The sequence below is a fragment of the Catharus ustulatus genome, chromosome 1, assembly GCF_009819885.2.
Source record: "Catharus ustulatus isolate bCatUst1 chromosome 1, bCatUst1.pri.v2, whole genome shotgun sequence".
Taxonomy (NCBI): domain Eukaryota; kingdom Metazoa; phylum Chordata; class Aves; order Passeriformes; family Turdidae; genus Catharus; species Catharus ustulatus.
Genome location: NC_046221.1, coordinates 90748199 through 90771983, shown reverse-complemented (window position 1 = coordinate 90771983; position 23785 = coordinate 90748199). Strand labels below are relative to the sequence as shown.

The 23785-nt window shown below is 36.2% G+C and overlaps 1 long non-coding RNA gene across 1 annotated transcript in view; it reads right to left on the bottom strand.

Annotated features, from left to right (window-relative positions):
* Positions 1 to 4350: 4350 nt before the first annotated feature.
* LOC116997023 overlaps positions 4351 to 23785 on the bottom strand; it is a 31826-nt gene continuing 12391 nt past the window's right edge. Inside the window, exons 2-3 of the long non-coding RNA XR_004418055.1 lie at positions 11368 to 11454; positions 4351 to 5328 (exon numbers count right to left, since the gene is read on the bottom strand). This is a non-coding gene — a long non-coding RNA (uncharacterized LOC116997023). The remainder of the gene's footprint in view (positions 5329 to 11367; positions 11455 to 23785) is intronic.

Genomic DNA, 23785 nt, shown 5'->3' with positions numbered 1-23785 from the left:
TTCCCTTCAAGGCTACAGTATGGAGTATTTATCAACCCTCCTATTTCCCAAAATTGCTTATGATTTTCTGTATTTAAAAGTTTAGAATCTTTTTATTCATATAATATCTGGGGATTTTATATAAGCTTTTCAGTCTTTTTCAGAAAGTCTAGCCAGAGTCATCAGTAAACCTGCATACAGCCTAAGAACCATTCATAAGTAAAATTCCTTGTGTTCACTGTGCACAAGGTTTGGGTAAGCTTAGTTTTGTCATGAAGCCTGAGTTTGTTGGATGCAGTGGAGACAGACCTTGGGCTCTTTGCTTTAGTTATAGACAAGTGTTTGATGCCTGGAACCAGAGTTCAGCTGAAGTATGTGATGACAAAAGAGAGCTACAAGCAGGAAAACAGGCTTTATCTGCTTTGTTCATATATACTGCATGCTTCTCTGTTATAGCTCTACTGCTATGAGTGATCCCAGTGGAGCCAAAAACATTGAGTTGCTGAATATTAAGAATTAAAACACTTTTATATCTCTCAATAAGCTGTCATTGTAAATAGACACATAGAGAGGAACTCCTGTGCTGTGTGGTGTTCCTCCAGGATTTGTATCAGGACTATTGCCATTTAACAATTTTGTTGGCAACATGGACAATGGGATTGAGTGCACCCTCAGCAAGTCTCACCATTACTCCAAGCTGTGTGTTGTGGTTGACATATTGGTGGAGAGGAATGCCAACCAGAGGAACCTAGACAGGCTTCGGAGAAGATCCTATGCAAACCACATGAAGGTCAACAAGATCCAGTGCAAGGTCCTGCACCTGAGTCAGGGTCTGCTTCACCAGTGATGGAAAGAGGACACAAAAGGAGAGATTTTTGAACTAAAAAGTTGCATTTTGGCTTTGATTTTATTTTCTTATACTGATGTTGCATTTGCACTCTTTGAAAGATGTGCTATCACTTCCAAATGTGCTTTGTAGTGCAGCTATGATTTCTTAGGATTTGTGCTATAGGATTAATTACATTTTCATTAGTGCTATGTACCTTATATGTGAGGTTCCTCAAGCAAATTTCCCCAGCTTCTTATATCCAATCATTAAATTAATAGTAAGGAAATTAGTTTCAATCATAAAGATAGATAAGTCATGTAAATATTTGTTCCATCTCTTCTGTTTTGCTTAGTACATGGTGGGATTGCACATGCTTTAATTTATTCATCCATTTGCTTATGACCTTTCTGCATTTTTTTCAGGTATCTTAGATTCTCTTTTAAGTGAGCCTTATTTTCTAATTTCTTTCAAAGTGTTGTCCAAAGTTCTGCATTCTCTCAAATCTTAATTAATGTGCAAAAAAGACAGTTCAATTTGACATTTATTCTAAAACTTCGGGTGTTTAAACAGTAGCTGCATTTATGGGAGGAAACTTTTCAGCAAACTCATCCAGAATGTGAATTCAGGTTTCTTTTTTCACACTCAAGTAAATGCACATGTTGTAAATGTAAATACTCTGGGGTTTTGCAACTCTAATTTGACATATAGCAGTGATTTTCATACATATTTTTACATATAAGGTTTCATTAAGAAAAGATTACCTGACAGCTGGATACTTGTGGTTGCTCAAAAAAGTTCAGTCTGTCCACCTGGACTATGACAGGCTTCAGTAAAAATACCTTTGAAGTCCTACTCTTACTATTTAGAAAAAGTTGTATCCCTAAGATCTAAACCACAAATCAGGGAAGTTAATTAGACCTCTAATTGCCCTGGTTTTCTAATAGCATTAAGGGCTCAAATTACTTTAAAATTCACTCCTAACAATGACAAATTGCAGTCCAAAATGTGTAAACCTCACTTTAGCAGGGAAATTTGGTTACAGAGAGTATTAGCAGCATTTGACTGAGAACAGCCATGTTACACTAAGTAGTTTTCAAGCCCCGAAGAAAATTAAACTAGGTACAGAGTTTGTTCCAAAATGGAGAGAGATTAATATACGGAGACAATGAGTATCAGGGACAATATATAATGCTGAGATAATGTGTATTGGAATATAATTAAAGCCCTTTGATTTGGATCCTATTACTGCATAATAGTTAGAAAAGCTTTTGGGAACTGTCCTGTGTCTGCAAACGAATTGACCCGATTAGCTAAATAAATTTGTTTTGTATCCAGCTTCCACAATGAGATAACAGACCTGTAGATCAAATAAGTAAACTTGAATGTCATGTTATACAGAATCAGACTAGACCTAAACCTAAACCTAATAATAATGATAATAATAATAATAATTATAATAAATTTGTTTTTATGTGTTCATTAGTCTCATGTATTTATTTTTATTGTGGAGTACAGATCTGGATTTCCCATGAAGTAATCTGGGGAGTCCTCTAGCTGATTTACAAGCCTGAGAATAATTTTACTTTAAGCAATTCATTAGAATGGAAAGAAAGATATCTCTTTTCTGGCAGGTTTCCATTTTTGCAATTTAGAAGATAATTTTTAATCTTTTATCTGATCACACTGCCCTCCCAACAGCACAATATGAAATAAGATGATACAGTGCTATTGCCGGCTTCCAGCCCCAAGACAATTGCTGCTGATAGGTTAATTTCTAATGTCACTACCCTGAGAGGTTAAGGGGCACTCAGGCATGGTACATCTTGCTATAACATCTTGTCCTGCAGTTTAGGTGCATCTGGCATGTATTGTTTGAGTTCTTTATTCTAAACTGTTGCCAGTTTTTGTCAGCTTGTAGAAACCCCAGACAGTGTTAGTTAAGCATAGCTTAACAATATTGTAAGCACCAACTTTGTGTAATACAGGGTTTTTATTGTGTTTCCTGTATTGATTCTTCCCCAGCACACATCAATAGTGAAAAAAAATTCTTCTCAAAAGTTATTGTCTTCTGTGGGTTTCTGAGGTGTACAAGTTAACTCAGCAGCCATCTTTAGTCTATTGAAAATAAAACTTAGAACCTGTATGAACAGTCTTGAGGTATGAAAAGTACCTGTGGTGGTGCTATCTCATAACTTCCAAGAGGAAACACAAATATTTTGTTGAGTGTGTTGGCAATAAGAATTGGCGGTAGATTTGGAATTATGGTAGCTGTAAGAACAGTTTTACAAAACCAGTCAGATTCTCCCTTTTAAGAATATATGCCTGATGCTACATGTCTATTTGTTTTGTAAAGTTACATTAGAATTTTATATCAAGTAATATTGAAGTTTGTGGTCATAACTTATAGATAGGGCAAGGGGCTTTTTTATGTCTCAGAAATTATTTTAATACTGTCATTCCACAGAAATTGTTTCCTGAGCCATTTCAGTGCAAATTGAGATGACAAGGTGTAGATTAAGAAATGACAAGGAGGTGCCAGGAGTAGCCTGGATAATTCTGGCAAGCAGTAGAGTTACTATTAGAATTTAGCCTCTTGATGTTCAGGCATTTTGTCAAGATATCTGAAGATTAAGAGATTTGGTTAGCTAAGGTAATGGTGCCCCTGGGCTGCAGATGGAGGACTTCTCAACAGATTTTAATTTTTCTTATTTAAACAAACTCTTCTTCTTAATTCAGAAATCTTGAAAGAAAACTGAAAAAATGCAGTTTTCAAATTTTAAAAAAATACAGTATTTCAAAACATTTTGAGGGAAATTAGAAGGTTAAACTTTCATAAAATAATTCTCCTTGCTTTCTGCTTCTTATATGTATTACACTTACTGAGGCCCTTTCCCATAGTATTCCGTTTAGTTCAAGTCCTGAACTTGAAACTTTCTATCTAGCTAAAATGTTCCTTAAAGTAAGCATTAAGTATGCCTGCTTCTAGAGTGTGTATCTTCATGATTCAGTCTCTTCTCAGCCTTTAAAGAAACACATTTTCATGCAAATCCAAAAAAACTGCTCAAGGTAAAAGTTCAAGAGTATCTAATGTGTTTAAATATCAATGTATATTCTATTGCAATTTTTAAAATGTGCCTTGCCAGAGCTTTGGGGTGCATGCATAAATCAATTTAAAAGCACACATTCTTATGTGGAAGCCTGGAAAGAGAATCTTCAGAAGAATTATCAGTCTGAGGAAGGCTTATTCTCGCTAGCTAATTGAGAAAGGTATGGCATGGTATAAAATATATATGCCCATTTATGTTTTTCCTTTGTAAACTTGAAATTGAAAAAGGAAAGTCTTTATTACTTTTGGCACAAGTAATAGAGCTGTATAGAAATTCACTGCTAAATCTCAGTAGCATTTTTTATAATTAATTTGCATTCATCTAGTATAATGCAGTATAATGAAATAGCTTTTTAGACCAACAAAATATTTTGCTTAAAAGAATATTTTATGTTGAGGTAAATTTAGAAAGGATAGAATGCCAGGAGAGGATGCAAGCTTAACTCATTATCTCAATTCAGGGGGGAAGAATAGCTGTAAGACTGCAGCTGTAGGGGTAACATGGGGTTAGTCAAAATGTCCTTGTGCATATTGTCCCACAGAAGTCTTCTAGGGTTCAATAGATAACTGGCATTTAGGGAAGAAACTTAATCTTTGTTCTGGAAACAATGTCTTCTTCCAGAAACAAATGGGAGGCTAGGCAGAGGTTTATATTATGTGCTGTGCTGATTTTTATTTCCAGACCCTGACCTTTACTGTTCTGAAACAGATATTACGTTAAAATGCATATAATTATTTTATCCAGCTTAAGGTTAGGTATTTTTCAGTCCTATCATCAATGTAAAAGTTTTTAGTTAACTAAAGTTTTTAGTTAACCCAGTGTGTTATTGCCAGAATTTTAACAGAATTAGTTTGATATGTATTATTATCTCTTGAAATTAGATTATGTGCTGAAATAGATTGAAACTCACAGTTTAACTGGTGGTGAACATCAGGAGAATATCCTTGAATGTATTTATTTTGTGATATGCATTTATAAAGTCCAGAGTCACTGTTGTGAGTTAATTTGATGATTGACATATACATGACAATGATGGTAAGCACAATGATGTAAATTTTCCTTAACACTGACGAAAACCCCTGTAGATCTCCCCTATGTGCCTTAAATGAGACAAATAGTGCACTTTATATAAGGTTCCAGGTTTCCTGTGGCATAACACACAGCTTTGGGAAATATATCTCAATCAGCCTGTCACTAGGATTAGTTTCACTTTTTAAACATCTAAGGCTGTGCCTATGCAAGTAGATTAATCAACAAGCATTTCTAAGCACTGAAATATGACTGTCTAGTCTATCAAACTACTCTTATGTTCCCTAAATATAAATTAGTGAATCCTAAACAGTTTCTTGGCACAGCTTGAGGTTTATATCACTCCAAGGGTTGTTCCCAATGTTCAGCTTCCTGCAGCAATTCCTGTGGTGGAGAAAAGAGAATTTGATCATCATTTTTCAATACCATAAATCTGACAAGCTACTCCATGCTATTTGTACTTGAGAAAAGTTCCTGGCGACACTCAGTTAGGTAGGGTAGTATGGACATTGTCCTGACAACCTTTCTTATGCAAGAAACTGAAAGGAAAATCTTATGTCTGCAAACTCTATTTCTGGAAAGCAAAAGGATTAAATAATAGTATTTTCTAACTTTTCCATTAGTAAAATTGGACTAAAACTCTTGTATTTCTACTGCTAAAATAAAAATTAAACAATCTGACTGCAGAGTGAAACAATAGCAGCTCAGAATAAACATACTCAAAACATCATCAAATTCAAATTCTACCACTTCTATTATGTAAAGAAGTATAATTGGTGAAGCCAGTTTGATGTTTTACCATGCTAATTGAATGCCATAAAATAATGTTACTTGAATAAGAAGAAAACTAAACAGAGTAGATTCCTTTTCCTACAATAGATTTTTTGGGTTTTACTCACAGAAAGTATAAGGCTTAGAAGAAAATCAAAGCTTCCTTCAGTACATTCTGAGCTTGTGAAAAGTGCATTTCTTACAAAATCATTCAGATTAGAAAATTCCTGTCAAGCTCTTCCTTTGATGTATATGTATCAAATACCTGTCCAAATTCAATTTGTATTTCAAAATCTCTCCCTCTTCAGAGTCTTTCTGTAGTTAAGAGATTTTCTTAATATCAATAAAATATATTCCTGCTGCAATATCTGCAGTTATAACTGTGGGATTAATCACCTTTATTTTCCTTTAGGCAGGCTTCCTAGGATAAAAGTGAAGAGGAGATGATTTAAAGCCAATATTATCATTCATATGTGTGTTTGTATATTTATCTACAAATTGAGTGTGTTAAATTACATGTGTGTTTGCATTAATTTAAAATAATGTATTTTAAATATCATGGGATTTTTTCCCCTTTCTACCAGAATTGTAGCTATTACCATGCTGTGATCTGAACAGAAAACTAATTTTAGATCTGCAAAAAATTATTATTCCTTAAAATAGAATTGGTTTTTTGTTCAAGAATAAAGAAATACTGTATATCTACATACATGTATAAATAATTGGATGCCAGTAGGTGGTGCTCACTATGTAGTATAATCTCTGGGGTTACCAAGACCAATAAAATTTGTTGCTGTGCAGTCAAACCAGAGTCTGTGCAACTCTTTACAGCTACTCTGAACAGATGGCAGGAATGTTCTGTCTAATTTAGTGTGTAGTACTAGCTTGAATACAGATCCATATACCATATGAAGACTTCTGAGAAAGTCCTTTTGCTGGCAATAGAAAGATTTCTACTGCCCTTGTGGGTGACAGTTTGAAGTAAACATGGTGGCCCAACTAGTGAAGATATATTGGGAGGGATTCAAAGGAGCAAGGGTGTGAAGGGACACTCTTGAAACAGCAAATAACTAATGCCAAAAAGAAGAAAACAAAGAATAACAACAGTGAGTTGAGGAGAGAAAATAAAGTTATAAGCAAGTGGTTGCAATATTTAAGGAAATACTGATGGAGATGGGATAATAAGAATTGAAGTGGAATAAACAAAGCCGAATGCAGAGAAAAGACATTTTAAAAAAAAAATACAATTAAGAAAATTAATACACAAATATTAAGAAAGTAGATATTTAGAGACAGTAATACATACAAGGAAAAAGTGTGAATATGAGAAAAAGCAACATGTATGTGTACTACTAAGAAATAAATATTATTGACCATCTGATTTCACAATAGGCAATACTATGTTGGTGCAAGATTTGAACAAGGAGAGCAAGGATTAAATGTCGAGCCATTCTTGAATTCAGTGTACTGCCTTGTACTCTCACTTAAAAAATTTGGGATAGTAAATATCTTGATTATTTTGTTTGGTGCAAGTCTATTTAGAGCATTGCTTTCCCTCTCTCTCGTGGCAAACTGTTACTTTTAGAGATACATTGTAAGTGATACTGTTTTCTTTCAGTGGTAATTTGCTGTGATGTTGCATTAACTTGTGGTTTTGGTCCCATGGAAGCTGTGTGGTGTCCCTCAGCAATACTGGTGACTGGACTGTGACATGCAACATGTTCTTTGGTTGATATTTTCTTCCTGGCAATAAGGTTGATAGATCTAGAATATAACAGCTGGAGAAGACTACCAGTTCATTCAAAAGATCTCACTTCATTTTTCTGTGGCACAGGTGTGGGCAACAGGGTGGCTATGAGCCCAGAGGATTTCTGTGCAGAAAACTCTCATTGAGAATAGAGGAAACAGGAAAATGAGTAAGGCCTTCTTCCTCCCTTCCAGTAGTTCACCAATAGATGGAAGCAGAGATCCTTCCCTAGACAATCCTCTACCAATGTATGGTTCCCTGTTTTCAGTTCTGTGGGGCTGAGGTAATGACATAAAAGCAGTAAAATAACTTTGCAGGGTGGAACAAGAGATGAAAGAGAGATGGGACTGTGGAGAGATATTAAAAAAGCTGAGAATGTCAAAGCTGTTTGTTAGATCTGTGTACACTACTGCAATATCATGATGTGGAGAGGTAAACAGAGCTCTATTTAAGGCATCATTTGTGTACCTAGAATTCTAAAATGTTTACAAGAAAATTACAGTAATTTCACGATTACAAGCCACACCTGATTATAAGCCACACCTCCGGGTGTCGGCAACGTTTAGGTCTTTGTCCATATATAAGGCACACCTGATTATATGTCGCACTTTCGTTCGCAGTGAGGACCTGCGTGCAACAAAGTAACAAATTAGTAATGGGATCACGGAGTTTATTGGCTCAGCTCGAGGCAGGGCAGACTCGGCCTGCTCGAGGCTGCCGATGGGGCCGGGTGGCCCAGCTCGGCACTGCCTCTCGGTGGGGCCGCTCGGGGCCAGCCGCCGCTGCCGCCGTCGCTGGGCTCACTCATCCCCGCCCATCGCCTGCACTGCTCCAACCAGGCTCGCTTGCCCCGGCCTGGCACTGCCTCACAGTGCCAACAGGAGCCCGCTTGCACCCGCAGCGGTGGCGGGAGGGAGGCACGGAGCCCCCTGCCTCCCTACGGGCTGCAGGGAGCCCCCCGCCTCCCCCCCCGCACTGCCGGTTGGAGCCAGCCTCCACCCACCGTGCAACAGAGTAACCAATTTGTAACAATCGTGCAATCCTGGGTTTTACCAGCAGGTGCTTGGCTCAGCACCTCGGTTCTCAAATCCGGATTGGGAAATTTCAGAACTTTGTTCTTATATTGGCCACTCCCGAGTGTAAGCCGCATTTCCGGGTTGATACCAAAATTTTAGTCAAAATGGTGTGGCTTATAATCGTGAAATTACTGTACTTAAAAGTTAAAAAAAAATATTCAAAACTCATAAATTTAATGCAGTTTTGTTTTAACATCTCTTTCCATCTATGTCCCATTTTATATGAAATGAAATTAAAACATCTATAAGAAGAAATGTAACTAAACTATAGAGCAAATAAAAATGAAAAATGCTATTAGTATTGTTTGTTAGAGATTCAGTTGTTAGAATAGCTTTAAACTTACAGTAATTTCACGATTATAAGCCGCACCATTTTGACTAAACTTTTGGTCCAAGCCCAAATTGCGGCTTATAATCAGGTGCGGCTAATATTCGGACAAAGAATGAAAAGTTGCTGGTTTACTTTGGAGGACAGGTGTCTGCTGAGAAAGGCAGGAACTTCTCCTTGAAATGGAGAATGTAAACCCCCTCCCTCCAAATTATTATAATTTTGAAATCAAGGGGCTTTCAGGCAAAAGTATGGGAATTAGGAATAACAGTTCTTTTCTAGAGAAATTAAAATAGAAATACAGTACTACAAAGAAACAAACTCCAAACCCTGACAAAGTCAGAGTACAACCTGACACCCCATCAGGCAAGGTGTTGGTAGCAGTCCCATTAAATGGTGGCTGCATCCTCCTGCAGTGACAGATGTGGTTCAGGTGAAGCAGTGCTCTTGCAGAAGGTGCAGTTTCCCTCCAGAGGTCCAGTGGTGATGTGGAGAAGTCCAGTTTTCCTCTGGAGTCCAGTGGAAAAAGGGCTACCTTAGTGTCCCAAAAGATTTGTTTTTATCTTGGTAAGAAATGTTGGGCTCTTCCCCCTGGCTGGAGCAACTTCCAATGGGATGCAGTAATTTTATCAGTCACACAGTAGGACTCAATGGGCCATTAGCAGAAAATGACTGGCTGAAGGAAGGATGGGTTGTGAAAAGATAAATAACAATGCCCCACCTGGTTTCAATGTATGGCCCATTAGCAGAATATCTGCCGTTGAGATAAGGATCACTGCCCCCACCCTCAACAGATGGTGATAGAATAGATACCTTTTATCACACTCTGCATTGTAACTTGCGGCTTATAATCAGGTGCGGCTTTTGTATGGACAAAGAATGAAAAGTTGCTGGCACCCGGAAGTGTGCCTTATACTCTGTGCGGCTTATCATCGTGAAATTACTGTTACTTTATGTACCAACCCTTTACTTGTCTTTGCTCTTTGTGTATACCTTGTAAGTATTATTAGCACCTAATGTGAACACAGCTAGTTACAGACAGATTTGAAATGCAAAATGATCTGACATACAATTCAGTCTGTTTAAGGTATATAATGGTGTTTAGCTTTAGCATCCCGAGGAACCTGCAATGTTGTTCTGAACATGGAAATGGTGTTCTGAAGATATAATCTAAGATTAGTCATACTTCAGATGTTTGTACATCTTACTAATAATTCTTTTGTTACATTATGAATTGCACGTAAAGAATTGCAATTTTTCTTTCATTTTGGTATTTGTTTGGCTGACTGGTTTTGCACAATTTTGTGCATTTAGAGGTTTTATACAATGCTGTTGTATAGGGGTGAGTTAACATACACACACCACCAGTCAGAGTAATGGTGTTGATTTGTCTAAAAGAGTGCTGCATCTGTCTGGCAGCCTGCTGTAAATTGGATTGCTGTGTTTGGGACCCGGAAGCAGCAGCCTGGTCACCCTTTCACTCAGCCCAGGCAGTTGTTACAAATAGGTGGGTGCATGGCATGAAGTGCCAGTATACAAACTGGAGAGAGACTGAGTCCTGCTCCAGCTCTGATTCAGTCTGCCTTTTCCAAGTGTGCCTCTCATTAAAGATATAAATAGTTCCTTTGAAATCAATGGGACAATTCACACACTTAGTCAGGCATGTACTTTAAGTAGATTGGTGAAGTGGGACCATTCTGCACCATTGCAATGACTATGCACTCTTCAGAACAATGGAAAATCAGTCTCACAGTTATTTTAAATGTGACTCAGAAAATGGTCAGATTTGTCTTCAAATATCTTCTAGTGAAAATGAATAGTTCTAACGAAATATGGAGAATCATCACTCACAACATTAGAAAAACAGATGCAAAAATGTTTTCTCAGGTAATTTTGACAATGTTACATTTGACTTGTGGTGTTGTATCAATAAAGTTTAGGAAGTGAATTCTTATTCTAGCATTGCTCGTTTGAAGTAAGTGCTTGAAAGACAACTAAGTGGTGATTATCATGTTTCATCTTTTAAATGACAAACATAAAATTGTGCATCCTCTGTAAATCTAAACACCTAATTATTTTCAGTACCGTTTTTCTTCCTAAAGAATATAGGACTCAGTCTGTACAGAGCTCTGTTCTGATTTCTTTAAATGATTATTGTATATTATTGCTTAACAGAGATAAAATTTGATATAGTAAGAAACTCATGATGTTTTCACAACACAGACATTTTGTCAGTAGAATAAATAGAAGAGTAAACATAACATAAAGATAAATAGAGTTTAAATTAGAGTTCCCTGTTATGTTGACTTAAGCCAGCTAAGGATGGTTATTAAAGCTCTTTGATCACCCTTACCAAATGTAGCCTAGTGCACTATGAAACTGGAACCCTGGCAAAACAGTGTAATGGGAAACATCTGAAGTGAAAGACCAATGTGGTCTTTCAGTATGTATTGCACTCAAGGTACAACTTTTGTTGTCTTGGAGAAGCAGAATTTACTTACTTCGTCTGTATACTTCGATTTTATGACTCTGAAATCCCATTCCTTTTTTATTCCAGATTCTGCATTTTTCTCATCCAGCAAATCAACCTGCATAATTGCAGAAAGGTCAGGTTTTGTTTTTATTTTTCTTCAGCAAACATTAGCTCTCGATTTATATAATTTTACTTGGTAGCTACTACTTTCCATTATACTCAACAAAATTTTATTTATAAAATCCTCTTGACTTGTTGAACTGCCCTCAACTCTCTTCTTAATTGCCCAAACATAATTAGAGGTCTGGATAAAATGAATCACTTTGGCAAAAATTCATCCAGTTTTATTGCCAAATTCAAAGACTGAGGAGGAGAAAATGGTACACTGACACTTGATATAAAAATAATTCTAAATGTAGCTGTGTGTAGTACTAGTTCCAGATGAAATTCTGAAGACTGATTAATTAAAATGTATTGTTGTGAATCCTTTGTAATGCACTCCGATACCAAGTGCACCAGGCCAGACTGTGGTTCAGCATCTGCATTCTAGAAGAGAATAAAATGTCAGTGTTCTCTTTGCATGGCCTTCTACCAGAAGGAGAAAATGGGATAGAAGTAGTAAATGTCTAGCTGCTATTTTTTATTTTCTCAGCAGTGGCCAAACAGTGGCAGGAAAGAGTAAGGAGCAAAGACAGATAGCCAATATGTCTACATTGAGTCAAGAGGGACCTGAAACTACTGCAAAGTTTCACTGATGTAGCACTTCAATTAACTGATAAAATAGGAAGGAGGGCAGGTCAGAAAACACCCGATTTTTTTTCTGTGTGTGTCATTCTTTCTGCCCTCAGAATGTCACCTGAGGAGGTTGTTTCCACTGTCTGAAATTTTTGCCATGTCTTTAAGAGCATAAGTCCAGGGCTCAGATTTGGGAAAAGATTAGGATCTGCTAGCCGTGGTGCCCAGGAAAAAATAGGCACCTGCTGGAGAAGGTGTAGTGGCAGGGGATCTGCCAGAAGTTGAGGTGGTGGAGGCAGAACAAGCAAGGACAGCTCAGCAGCTTTGGCTGTCACAGTGAGTCTGTTCTGTGGAACATAGACATGGGGAAAAAAGGAGCAAGTGGGAGAATCGAAGGAGAAGAAAGTAGTAGCTTTGCTATGGTTAGGAGAATCAAAGCAGAAGAAAAACTGAAATTCAGAGATACATGGTAAACAAACTGGGAAAGCTCAGGGAGGAACAAAGATTTTCTGCAGTGGATGGGAGATGTGGGGAACAGCTCTTAGTCTAGTTCATTATATTATCATTTACATATATAAATTTCTCAAAGGTTGTGCTTTTTAGTAATTATAATCATCTCAGATAAATCTAGGTTACAACCTAGATTTTTCATACTACCTACTATGACCAACTTATTGTTTACCCTTATACCCTATTACAGATTCTGCTTGAAACTCTTTGAACAATTAGTTCTTAAATGAAAAAGGAATTATAGTATTCTGTTCCTGGGGACTCTTCACTCCACCTTTGCATCCTTCTATCATGGTTACATGACCAAGCCATAGTTGCTATGAACTTTTTAGTGGATTTTTGATTTCATCTGACATGATTCTCACACCTTTCCATGAAAGAGACCCTTTTGTTTTGTTCTCCTTTAAATACATACTTCTGTGTTTCAGATATCAAAAAGTCATTTTTCAGTTTAAATTCAAATGTCTTCAGGCCAGACGCTCTGACTTAGGCCCAAGAAGTTGACAGCACACCTTATACTTGAAATACTACTCACTGAAAGGTTCCCAATGAATTCAACTTAATCTTTAGCAGGATGTAAATACACAAGCCAGAAATTTGTAAAGGTGAATGTCCAACCTGGAAAGCCATGCCACAAGTAGCAAGCACAAAAGTGTTTACAGGATGGATTAAAAAAACCCCAAGACCTTGATATCAGAATACTTCTCCAGAACTGGTTCAAAATAGACCTTCAGCTTTCTGTAGGTTTTACAAGATTATTTTTTTAAATAAATGTGAACAAAATGTTTTAAATATCTTCTTATTTTTATTTTTATTTATTACTTACAGCTGCTTGTTTCAAACTTCTCCTATTCATAAGCATATGACAAAAAAACCCATCTGATTTGATAATTTTCTTCCTTCTGCTAGCTTCCTTAGAGGCTACATTCATCTTCTACCATTTCTATATTCACAAGCTAAAAGATGATTGTAGGAGGTGTTTTGACTGTGGAGAACATGCTCTCCCATCTGTTTCAGTACACAAAAGCATCTTCTTACAGAAGGGTTGTTTGGGGTTCTTTCTGGATAGATACCAAGATGTGTAAGTTTATTGATGAAACATGCTTAAGTGAGGAGAGATAGTAGCATAATTGCATATTTTCCACGTCCTACATAAGAGATATGCTTCAATAGTACTCCACTTGCTCTTGGGTAGGTTTAGTTTCCTACAATAATTTCATCTACAGCTTCTTTGTGAAGGTTTTGCGCATAGAATACAATATTAAACTCCAAAATTAAATTTCTGAGTTTCATCTATCTCTGTTACCCATTAGGAAAGCAAGATGCTAGTATTTTTTCATCTTTACAGAGATTACATATGAGACAAGCTAACCAGAAGAAGAAAGATTCTCATACTATTCAACACATATCTGAATTCACTGTTAATTCCATTTACCATTTAAACAGTTATGAATGGTGTAGAAAAAGCAATGGCTAAAAAGGAGGAGCAATATAAAAATACTCTTCCATGTACTTTTTTGTAAAGTTCTTTCAAATAATTTCATTTTCTACATTGTTTTCTCATTCTCAGAAAAGAAGGAAAATGTCATACCCAAATGTTGGGTTTTTTCTCAATAATGAGAGGCTAAGTTGCTCATCTAACTGTACCATAGGTAGAAAATAATAAGGTATGGTAAAAGCTAGTGTAAGATCATTAATTCAAACTTGAGCATATCACTTTTACATCTTAGACAACATCTGCATATTCACAAATGCAGATGCACAATGAATGTCCTAATGGCTTAATTTTCACGGCATAGAACTGAAGAAGAAACTTCTGATTATTAGCTGACAAAAACCTGGTTCTGAGATGAGACTCTGAGTAATGTATGTCAGTCATGCATGGGCAGCAGAAAAAGACAATTTCAGTATATAGAAACAAAGATACCCTAGTTAAGTCTTGGACAGAAAGTTAGTTTACAAATCTGACATTAACACTTTATGCCCCTGCACTGGATGCCAAAAAGGACTGTCATGGTCTGACCCCAGCAAGCAATCAATATCAAGCCCAGCACGGCTGCTCTCTCACTCTCCCAGGGAGGTCAGGGAGAGAATCAGAAGGGTAAGAGCTAGAAAATTCATGGATTGGTATAAAGTTAAATAGAGAAAGCACAAAGCTGTGCACACAAGCAGAGCAAAACAAGCAATTAATTCACCATTCCCATGGGAAGGGAGGTATTTAGCCAACCCCAGGAAAGCAGGACTCCATCACATGTAGCAGTGACTTGAGGAGACAAATTCCATCACTCCAAACAGCCCCCTCTTTCCTTCTCTCCACTTTAAATACTGAGCATGATGTCATATAATCTGGAATATCCCTTTGCTCAGTTGGGGTCACCTATCCCAGCTATGCCTCCTCCCAATTTTCTGTGCACCCCCTGTTTCCTCACTAGCGTGGCAGAACAAAAAGTGGAAAATACCTTGGCTCTGTGTAAGTTCTGCTCAGCAATAGGAAAAACATCTCTATGTCATCATTATTTTGTTCAGCACAAATCCAAAATTCAACTCTATGCTAGGCACTGTAAAGAAAATTAGCTGTACTCCAGTCAAAACTAGCACATCTGGGTCACAGATGTGAGCATTGATTGTGGTACATCCGGCAGCAGTCAGCATCAGTTTAGGCAATGTTCTCAAATTCTTCTTGAATCTGTATTTTTTGAAATCGAGATAAGAAAAGAGTATTGTGGAGAGTCAGGGGAAGCGCAGTTCTAATATGTGTGGGTTTATTTTTAGACAAATTTACCTTCTTTTTAGGACCGCTACTTGCTCTGGTATTGCTGTTATTCTTGCAAATCAGACTACCTTGACTTTATCACCAACAAAGAAAACACTTTATTCACTTGAAATTTATACCTACCAATGTTAGCGATCTTATCTATGATTACAAGCCTCTGGAGAGACAGAAACTTGTAAAGTCTTGCTGATGTTGTAGATAATTTTATTCCATTGAAAATTAAGTGTGCATATCAACTACTTTGTTCTCACAACTGTGGAAATGGTTCAAAAATATTTCTCTGAAGTTAAAAAGTCTTAGAATCAATAGAGCAACAGATATTTTGCAGCATTAATAGTGACATCTCAAAGCACAACAAGGTAGGATTTTGGACTCCCCTGATAGTCTTATTTGTCTCTAAATATCAATAAAATAACTTGTTACAATTTATGGTACAAATTGTATGCTGAAACAATGTATGAGCACCATTATTTTTACAAGCAGTTAGGAAGGTATTCTACTTTAGCAAATGATTAATACTAACAATTTGGATGTGTTTTCAGTTCTAGAAGCACATAACAATTATCCAGAGCAGATTAAAGTGGAGTTAATCACTCTTGGAAGGCCAACAGTACACTATTTCAATTTTCTAGCAAATGAACATTCAAAAAAGTTAGCAATAGAATGCTTACCAACCTATAATAATGACTTCTGAAGATCTGAAGAAATTGGATCCTTTCAACACCTGGCCTGGACAGATTTTCAAGAACTAGAGTTAATTTGCAAGTGAAGATCACTGCTTTAAAAGGTAGACAAAACTCGGGCTACCATAATCCCCCTGCAACTGTGCCCTGTGGTTTCTTCTCCCTGGATGTTTCTCAAACCTACTTATTTGCTGAAGAAAGGAGGTAGGAGCAAAGGGAAGGAATGATGGCAAGACTGCAGCTGTGCTAGTGTAAATCACCTGAAGAGAAGATGCCAAAGCCACAGCATCACAAGTAGTTGATAAAATAAAACTTGAGGAAAATTCCCATCTTGGCAGGGGATGAAATGCTCCTTGGAAGTGACTCTTCCTGGCTAATTATACTGGGCAATTTAATAAGATTGGGCATTTGAAAAGAAAACTTAGGTGACATAAATTTCATTCTAAACATAAATTAAGAATAAAGTTGAAGTAAATAACAGAAAAAATGATTTATAATGAGGAAACTAGAAAAATTGAAAAATGAGAGGTAAGATAATATACATGTGGTTTGAAAAACAGCACAATTGTGTGTGAGAAAAAAAAAAGTAGTATTGCTACCCTGCTTGATCCACAAAATAACTAGCAGTTAAGGCAATCTAGGAAAAATTATTGTTGAGGAAAGCTGCAATTAACTATATTAAGTTTAAAAAAAATTACTTTTTTCTCTTTTTTTCTTCTCTAAACTCTCATTTGACTACTGCTACAACAAAGCGGAATTTGATTTTATTCTATGGCATTTTGAAGAAATATTAAGACACTCAAGAGGATCCAAATCTTGTATTTTACACATTTTAATGTAAAATTTACTTTCATTATGCATACTTTGTTCATTTAAAGAAACTGGAAGTTCAACTTAAGTTAAAAATGTTTAAATATTTGTTTCTCTCTTGTTTGCTTTAAAAAATAAAAAATTTTTAAAAAAGTTACTTAAGTCTGGATTCTTATGCTTTTTATTCCTGCAACTCATGGTCCAAGATTCAATTAGTTTGGAGAATACTTATCGTGTCATGGATATATAAAGAAGAATTTTCAAGGAAAATTTACTATTGTGAAACAATATACTCTTATGGAGTATAGGATGGCAAGCAAGAATTGGGGTAAAGATTAATTCTACTTTTTCCATGCTGGTTGTTTTAATAGGTTTTCTTTGGAAAGCTAAAAGGTATAAATCCAGAGGAAAGCATATGAGAGCCTCTGATAAAGCATAAGTTATGGAGATTCTTATAGAGAATAATCTGCCATTGGAGATTAGAATAAGTCAAAGTTTGCCCTATTTTATAGCCTTTAATATGGTCTATATAATTGGTTTGAGTTTATTATTTTTATTAATTGTGTTGCAATTACATTTATACTCCAACTGAGAGGAGCACCTTATTTTGCTATTTTGTGCTTAAGAAATATGCAGCTCATCATTGTCCCAAAAGACTGCAGACTGAATAGACCAACAGGAGGCTAGGAAGAAATTGGAGACACAGTTCTGAAGGTCATACATGTATCTTGCTAATGACAGAATCTTTTTGTTCTGATGGAAACCAAGAAAACTCCATCTCAAAAACTTAAATTGCTGGAATCTAGGAAAATCTGGAAAAAGAAATAAAAGTTAATGGTCATCTTATGTATCCATGTGTACCTGATAAGCCTGCAAAGTAACATGAACTAATCTGATTTAGAGGGTAAAAAACCCATAATAATTTGAAAATGTTATTGATTGCAGCATTTTAGAGCTGAAGTGGTGGGATTTTTAGCAATTTATGTTACTATACAAAATTTTTTGTATTAGCTGTTTTTCTTGATTAGGAATTTATTCATTATTTCTCTTTAGTAAAGATAGTGAAGATTGGGGAAGAACTCTAGTAAAATTCCAGGATAAGTTTGCACTGTGCAGTTAAAGGGAGAATATGTCTTCTAGTTTTTCAAAACATAAAAATATTGAAGTCTTTATTATAACAAATAAATAAATATAAATATAAATATAAATATAAATATAAATATAAATATAAATATAAATATAAATATAAATATAAATATAAATATAAATATAAATATAAATATAAATATAAATATAAATATAAATATAAATATAAATATAAATATATTATCTGTTTGAAGATATCCTTGTTCATTATATAGGGTTTGGATGACCTTTAAAGATTTCTTTCAATACAAAGTATTCTGTGGTTCTATATCATCCCCAATCCCTCTTTTTTCCCTAATTATGATTGTTCCCAGAAAAACATTTAACTGCTGTGTGTGTCAAAATGACACTTGAAATGACAATGATAATTTTACAAATAAATGTCATCTAAGCAGTCATTAAATTAATTCTTTCAGTACTATGGAATAAAAACTTAACAACAAACCCTAGCTCTGAAATATATTTTGATGTTTCAGCCCTGGACAACTCTGTACACCATTATATACTGACAGTATGCTTTTATATATAATTTTCCAGGAGAAATTCACTTATATTCTGTGAAGTCTGTACACTCTGGCAGTCACTATGCCTTCTATTTTCCAATAGTATCATTCTGTCTTGGATCAAATGTAGCTTTAAATCTTCTCTTCTTTCTTAGTGTCTTCATTTCAGCTCATGTGACAGATGTTTAGTGCATGGTATGTTTGTATGTAGGAATTATTTGGCACCAAAGAAAGTCATGGTTAATGCTGGTCTACAGAATGCTCTCTAGTCTCTAGCACATGTCATTACCTGCTAAAGTACAGAGATACAAGTCAGGTCATATTTCATTAAGGTGTCTTCACACAGGCTACATAAATTCACATCAAAGCTTAGCAGCTGTGTGAAAAATAGTCATTTAGCAGATAACGTTTGTGTTAGTCTATCATGATGAGATCTTCCATACCTTTCCTTGATAACTAGAGAAAAAGAACACCTTTCAACTTTACTACCTCAAGTTAAAAGCTCAAGTTGCGAAGTAATGATTTTCTGTAGGTTTTCATATCTCTTATAACATGTATCATGCAATTAGAAACTGCTTTTTTGAAAAGCACTTGGTGTTGCCAAAGACAGTAGTCATACGTTTCTTGCAGAAGAAATTTCATTCTAAACTTATACTAACTTATCTGAATTCTTGTGCTGGAGAAACCATCACAATTTTGAGGATCGTCTTTCCTTGCAATATTTTCAGTATTTACTGATTTACATTAGCGTGGAAAGGATCGTCTCTCTGACCATTTGTTGCAAATGAGTGTCTTAGGTTGTTCAAAGGATCAACCAAAAAGCAAATATATCAGCAAAACCAGGTATACTATTAAAGTGAAAGGTTGAAAAGGTCTGTTTAAAAAGTTCACTCTACTACTTACTAGATGATTAAAACACACAGAGAAAAATCAATTAATCTAAAACTAAAATGATCTGTGTGGAGTCTGGGGATGTAAAAAGGGTGAGGATGGAAAAGAGCAAGGATAAAAATTAACAAAAGAGACTTTCTCTTTGAGTCACAAGGTTCAGAGTAGACTCCCTTGCCAAACTTAGCCCTGGATTGAACCAATGTCTTAGGTCTAAATGCTTTAACAGCACTTCAACTTACCAAATACTAAATTTATAGCCTATTTAAATAATTCAGCAGAATATTTTATAGAATTTATTTTAAGCACAACAGTAACTCGTTTATAGGCCTATCTTACTTAGGAATCTAAGTTACTTAAGAATCTAAGAGAGCAATTTTCATAGTACTTTTTCTATTGCATATTCACAGCCACATACATACAGACTTAAAGGATTATGCGTGAGACTAATACGTGTGAAAAATTCCCCTCAAATTCAGTGAAGTACTCACATCTTTACGCCTTCACAATAGGGGAAAGGTAGAGCCTCAAGGAGTGGGGGTATCAGCTCAGGCTGTGTCATCATTGTTCAGTCCTCCAACTACAGCAAGCTTGAGAGTTTGCTATCTCTGAGAGGCCTCACTCAGAGGGAGGTTGCTGGTTGCAGCCCACTGGGGTCCAGGAGAGCTCAGAGCATCTCATTTAGAACTGCTGTTCATATGGTTGCAAGAGCACTGGATTCAGCCACAGTAATTTTCCATCCTGGCATCAATTTGGGTCCCTAACCTTCTTTGAGAGTTCAATAACAAAAGTGTTGTTCCACTTGGGCTGTTATTCAGGGAAGAAATTTAAGTTACCAAAGCTGTTTGTTAAAAAAACAGGAGCTCATTAGACAGCACTAGTTCCTGGGAGCTGACAGTGTTTCTGAGAGGCTCAAGAGGAGCTTAGTCCAGGTGTTATTTGTCAAGACCAAGGGCTAATGAGCATTTCTGAAATCACAGTGTGGAACAAGGAAAGGATGTGGGGGGCATGCACCATCACAACAATCAGTTGTCCTTTCTGTCCTAACAGAAACAAGGAACCTATCAGAACATGCGCATAATGTCAGTAATGAAAAAATACTTTAAAGATAAACACCCCAAGATTAAACTTCATATGGAATGTGTTCTTATCAGGTTGCACCATTCATTCATTATTAAAATAAACTATACTGTGTTGGAAGAAAAAAGATATAATACTCAAGAAATATTATATAAAAAGCCTTGTGAAGATCTCAAATGAATCAGCATTTGCTTTTATAGAAGCAAATCAGCATATCCTTATAGTCCCTGCCAAAATTCAACTGCTGGTATCAAAATAAATCTGTATTAATTTATTCAAGTGCTTACAGTAAATTTTAATAATTCACTGAAACTTTTTCCTCCTAAATCAAACCATTGAAATCAGAATGCCTCAAATTCTTGCTGTTTTGTACAAGCTTAAATCAAGATATATTTGAAAAAAATTATTTAAAAGGTAATTAAAGGTATTTGAAAGTTTCAAACTTAACTCTTCCCTTTAAATAACATTTTCATCACATAAAGTATTTTCCACTACAGATAAATACTTTAGGTTCTTCTATCTGCATTTCTTTCCTGTTAACATTGTTAGATTATTCTGTTCAATCAGTGTCTTGGGTTACAATACAGGACCAAAAGTATCTATTCTATCACCATCTGTTGAGACCGGGTGGGGCAGTGATCCTTATCTCCATGGGAGATATTCTGCTAATGGGCCATCCATTGAAACCAGGCGGGGCATTGTTCTTTATCTTTGCACCCCCCATGCTTCTCCAGGGAGTTCTGCTAATGGCCCATTGACTCTTACTGTGCGACTGATAAAATTATTTCATCCTATTGGGAGATGCTCCAGCCAGGGGGAAGAACCAAGACTTTCCTACCAAGAAAAAAAAAGAGATTTTGGGACACTAAGGGAGCCCCTTTCTCCACTGGACTCCAGAGGAAAACCGGATTTCTCCACATCACCACTGGACCTCCGGAGGGAAACTGCACCTTCTACAGGATCACTGCTTCAACTGAATCACATCCGTCACTGCAGGAGGATGCAGCCACCATTTAATGGGACTGCTACCAACACCCTGCCTGACGGGGTGTCAGGTTGTATTCTGACTCTGTCAGTGTTTGGATTTTGTTCTTTGTAGTACAATATTTCTCTTTTAATTTTCCTAGTAAAGAGTTGTTATTCCTAATTCCCATATCTTTGCATGAGAGCCCCTTGATTTCAAAATTATAATAATTTGGAGGGAGGGGGTTTACATTCTCCATTTCAAAGAGAGGCTTCTGCCTGTCTTAGCAGACACCTGTCCTCCAAACCAGGACAATCAGGAGGAACTTAAGTGTGGGGCTTCCTTTCTTGCAGTAATTTGTATGACTGTTCTCTTAAATGTTTATATTGTTACACTTAAATACTGAGTTTGCTTATCTTAGTATTCAGTAATTAAAAGGACAACATATTTCTGTCTTTAATTAATATTTTTATATGTAATTGTACAGTGCATTCCAAACTGAAACACTGGGTGGTTTTGAAACATAGTTACACATTCATGTTCATATACATTTCTTGTTCTTATCTTTGCAATATTTTTCTCCTTTCTGATCATTCTCTCTAATACTTTAGGACATACACATAAACCATAGATACTTGCTTGCCTCAGCCCTAGCAATTGAAAGAGAAGATGATATGAAAATGGAGTACCTCTGTCTACAGAGACAGTGGTCTGAACAAGGCCTTGGGCTGATTCATAGCAGGAAGAGGGTCAGTCTGTCAAGCTGAGGGTGCCAGCAAAGAAAACTCTTGTTCTTAAAGGGTGTCTCTTTATTCTTGTTTACCAGAAATACTAACAGGTTTTAAATATTGGCGGACAACATTAGTTTCATAGTGGTGCATCACCACCATGAAAAAAAAAAGAAGGGAAAAAAAAGATTTAGGTGGAGATCTGAATCAGTTTACATGTATTAATGCTTTTTAAGTAGACAGTGATTATTGAATTTCATCTGTTATCATATTGCCCATTCTTGAAAAGTTCTTCTAGAGCTCTTCACCTCCAACTTTTATTTTATGACCTTGAATAATGTAATATCAAGTTTATCCTCTCTGTATTCCCCAGATTTTTATCATCATTTTATAAATATTCTTGACTCTGGAACTGAGTGGGCTTTCAGTCCTTGCTTTGAGAAAACTGGTTTTAACTCCCATATGTTGGTAGCCCACCTTCTACTAGTTATTTATTCAAGGGAGCAGTGCCTGTCCTAAAATTTCTGGACAGCAATTTAGGCCTGCTTCTTCTGCATGTTGCAGAAGAAGTGACCATGGAGAACAGTTTTGAATACTGAGAACAACTTTTTTTTCCCTGCCTGCATCACCACTTTGAGTTTGTTTCTTTGAAGAAATGACTCCCCTTATAAAGGGTTTACCCTTTGGTTAAAAGATTCCCTCTCCCTAGTCCCTTTTCTCTATGCATTCGACTGTTTTCTGATTGTTTATGTTGTGGAGAAAGCAACGGATTTGCTACATCTACATTCTCCGTTCTCTTTTACGGCCATAGCAGGGAATAACTCATACAGAAAAGTAACAGGTAATTATATTCCGTTACTGGACTGGAAGTTAACCAGCTCACAGTGAAGTCCTTAAAGAAAGATAGCAGTTACCTAAATGAGTTCTGTATTTAATGTCTTCTTAGTCAGTTTCCGATTATGAGTGTATGTCAGGTTTTCCACAACATCAAAGGAATACTGATCCATTTAACAATGCAATAGTCTATAAAGCAGCTGTCACAGCAGTAAAGACAACCATTTTAAAATCTGAGTTTGTGTATGCTGATTTGAGTCATTAGTCTTTCAGCCCATTTTGTATGGTTTAGTAAGTATGACCTCAAGGTATCTTTAATTGGTAAGACTGCAACTGTCCCTTATACTGTGCCACCTCTCAAGAACTTGCATGGATGCTTCATTTAATTACTGACCTTGCTTTGTTCTCTTTTGGCACTCTTCCTGTCTTAGAAGCCAAGGGAAGGAATTAGAGTTTTCAGGACCTCACATGTTTGGGTGTTATACTTTCCATTCACAGAATTTACCTTTTATTCCCTGCTAATGATGTTAGTCAGTAATGAATAGTCAGTGTAAAGCTGCTAAACCAAGTCAGTCTTACCTTGTTTTCTTTCTCAGTTGAGAAAATATCAGTAACCAAACACTGTGCATGGAAAACAGTTGATCAGTCATGCTGTCTTCCTGCAAAACTACACTACTAGCTTGAGAGAGAAAAGGAAATTAACACGCATCTGTGAAAAGGTGCTATTCATTTTCACTGATCCAGAAAATATGTGTTGAATGGCTGAAGAAATGACAGAAAACATATCTCAGG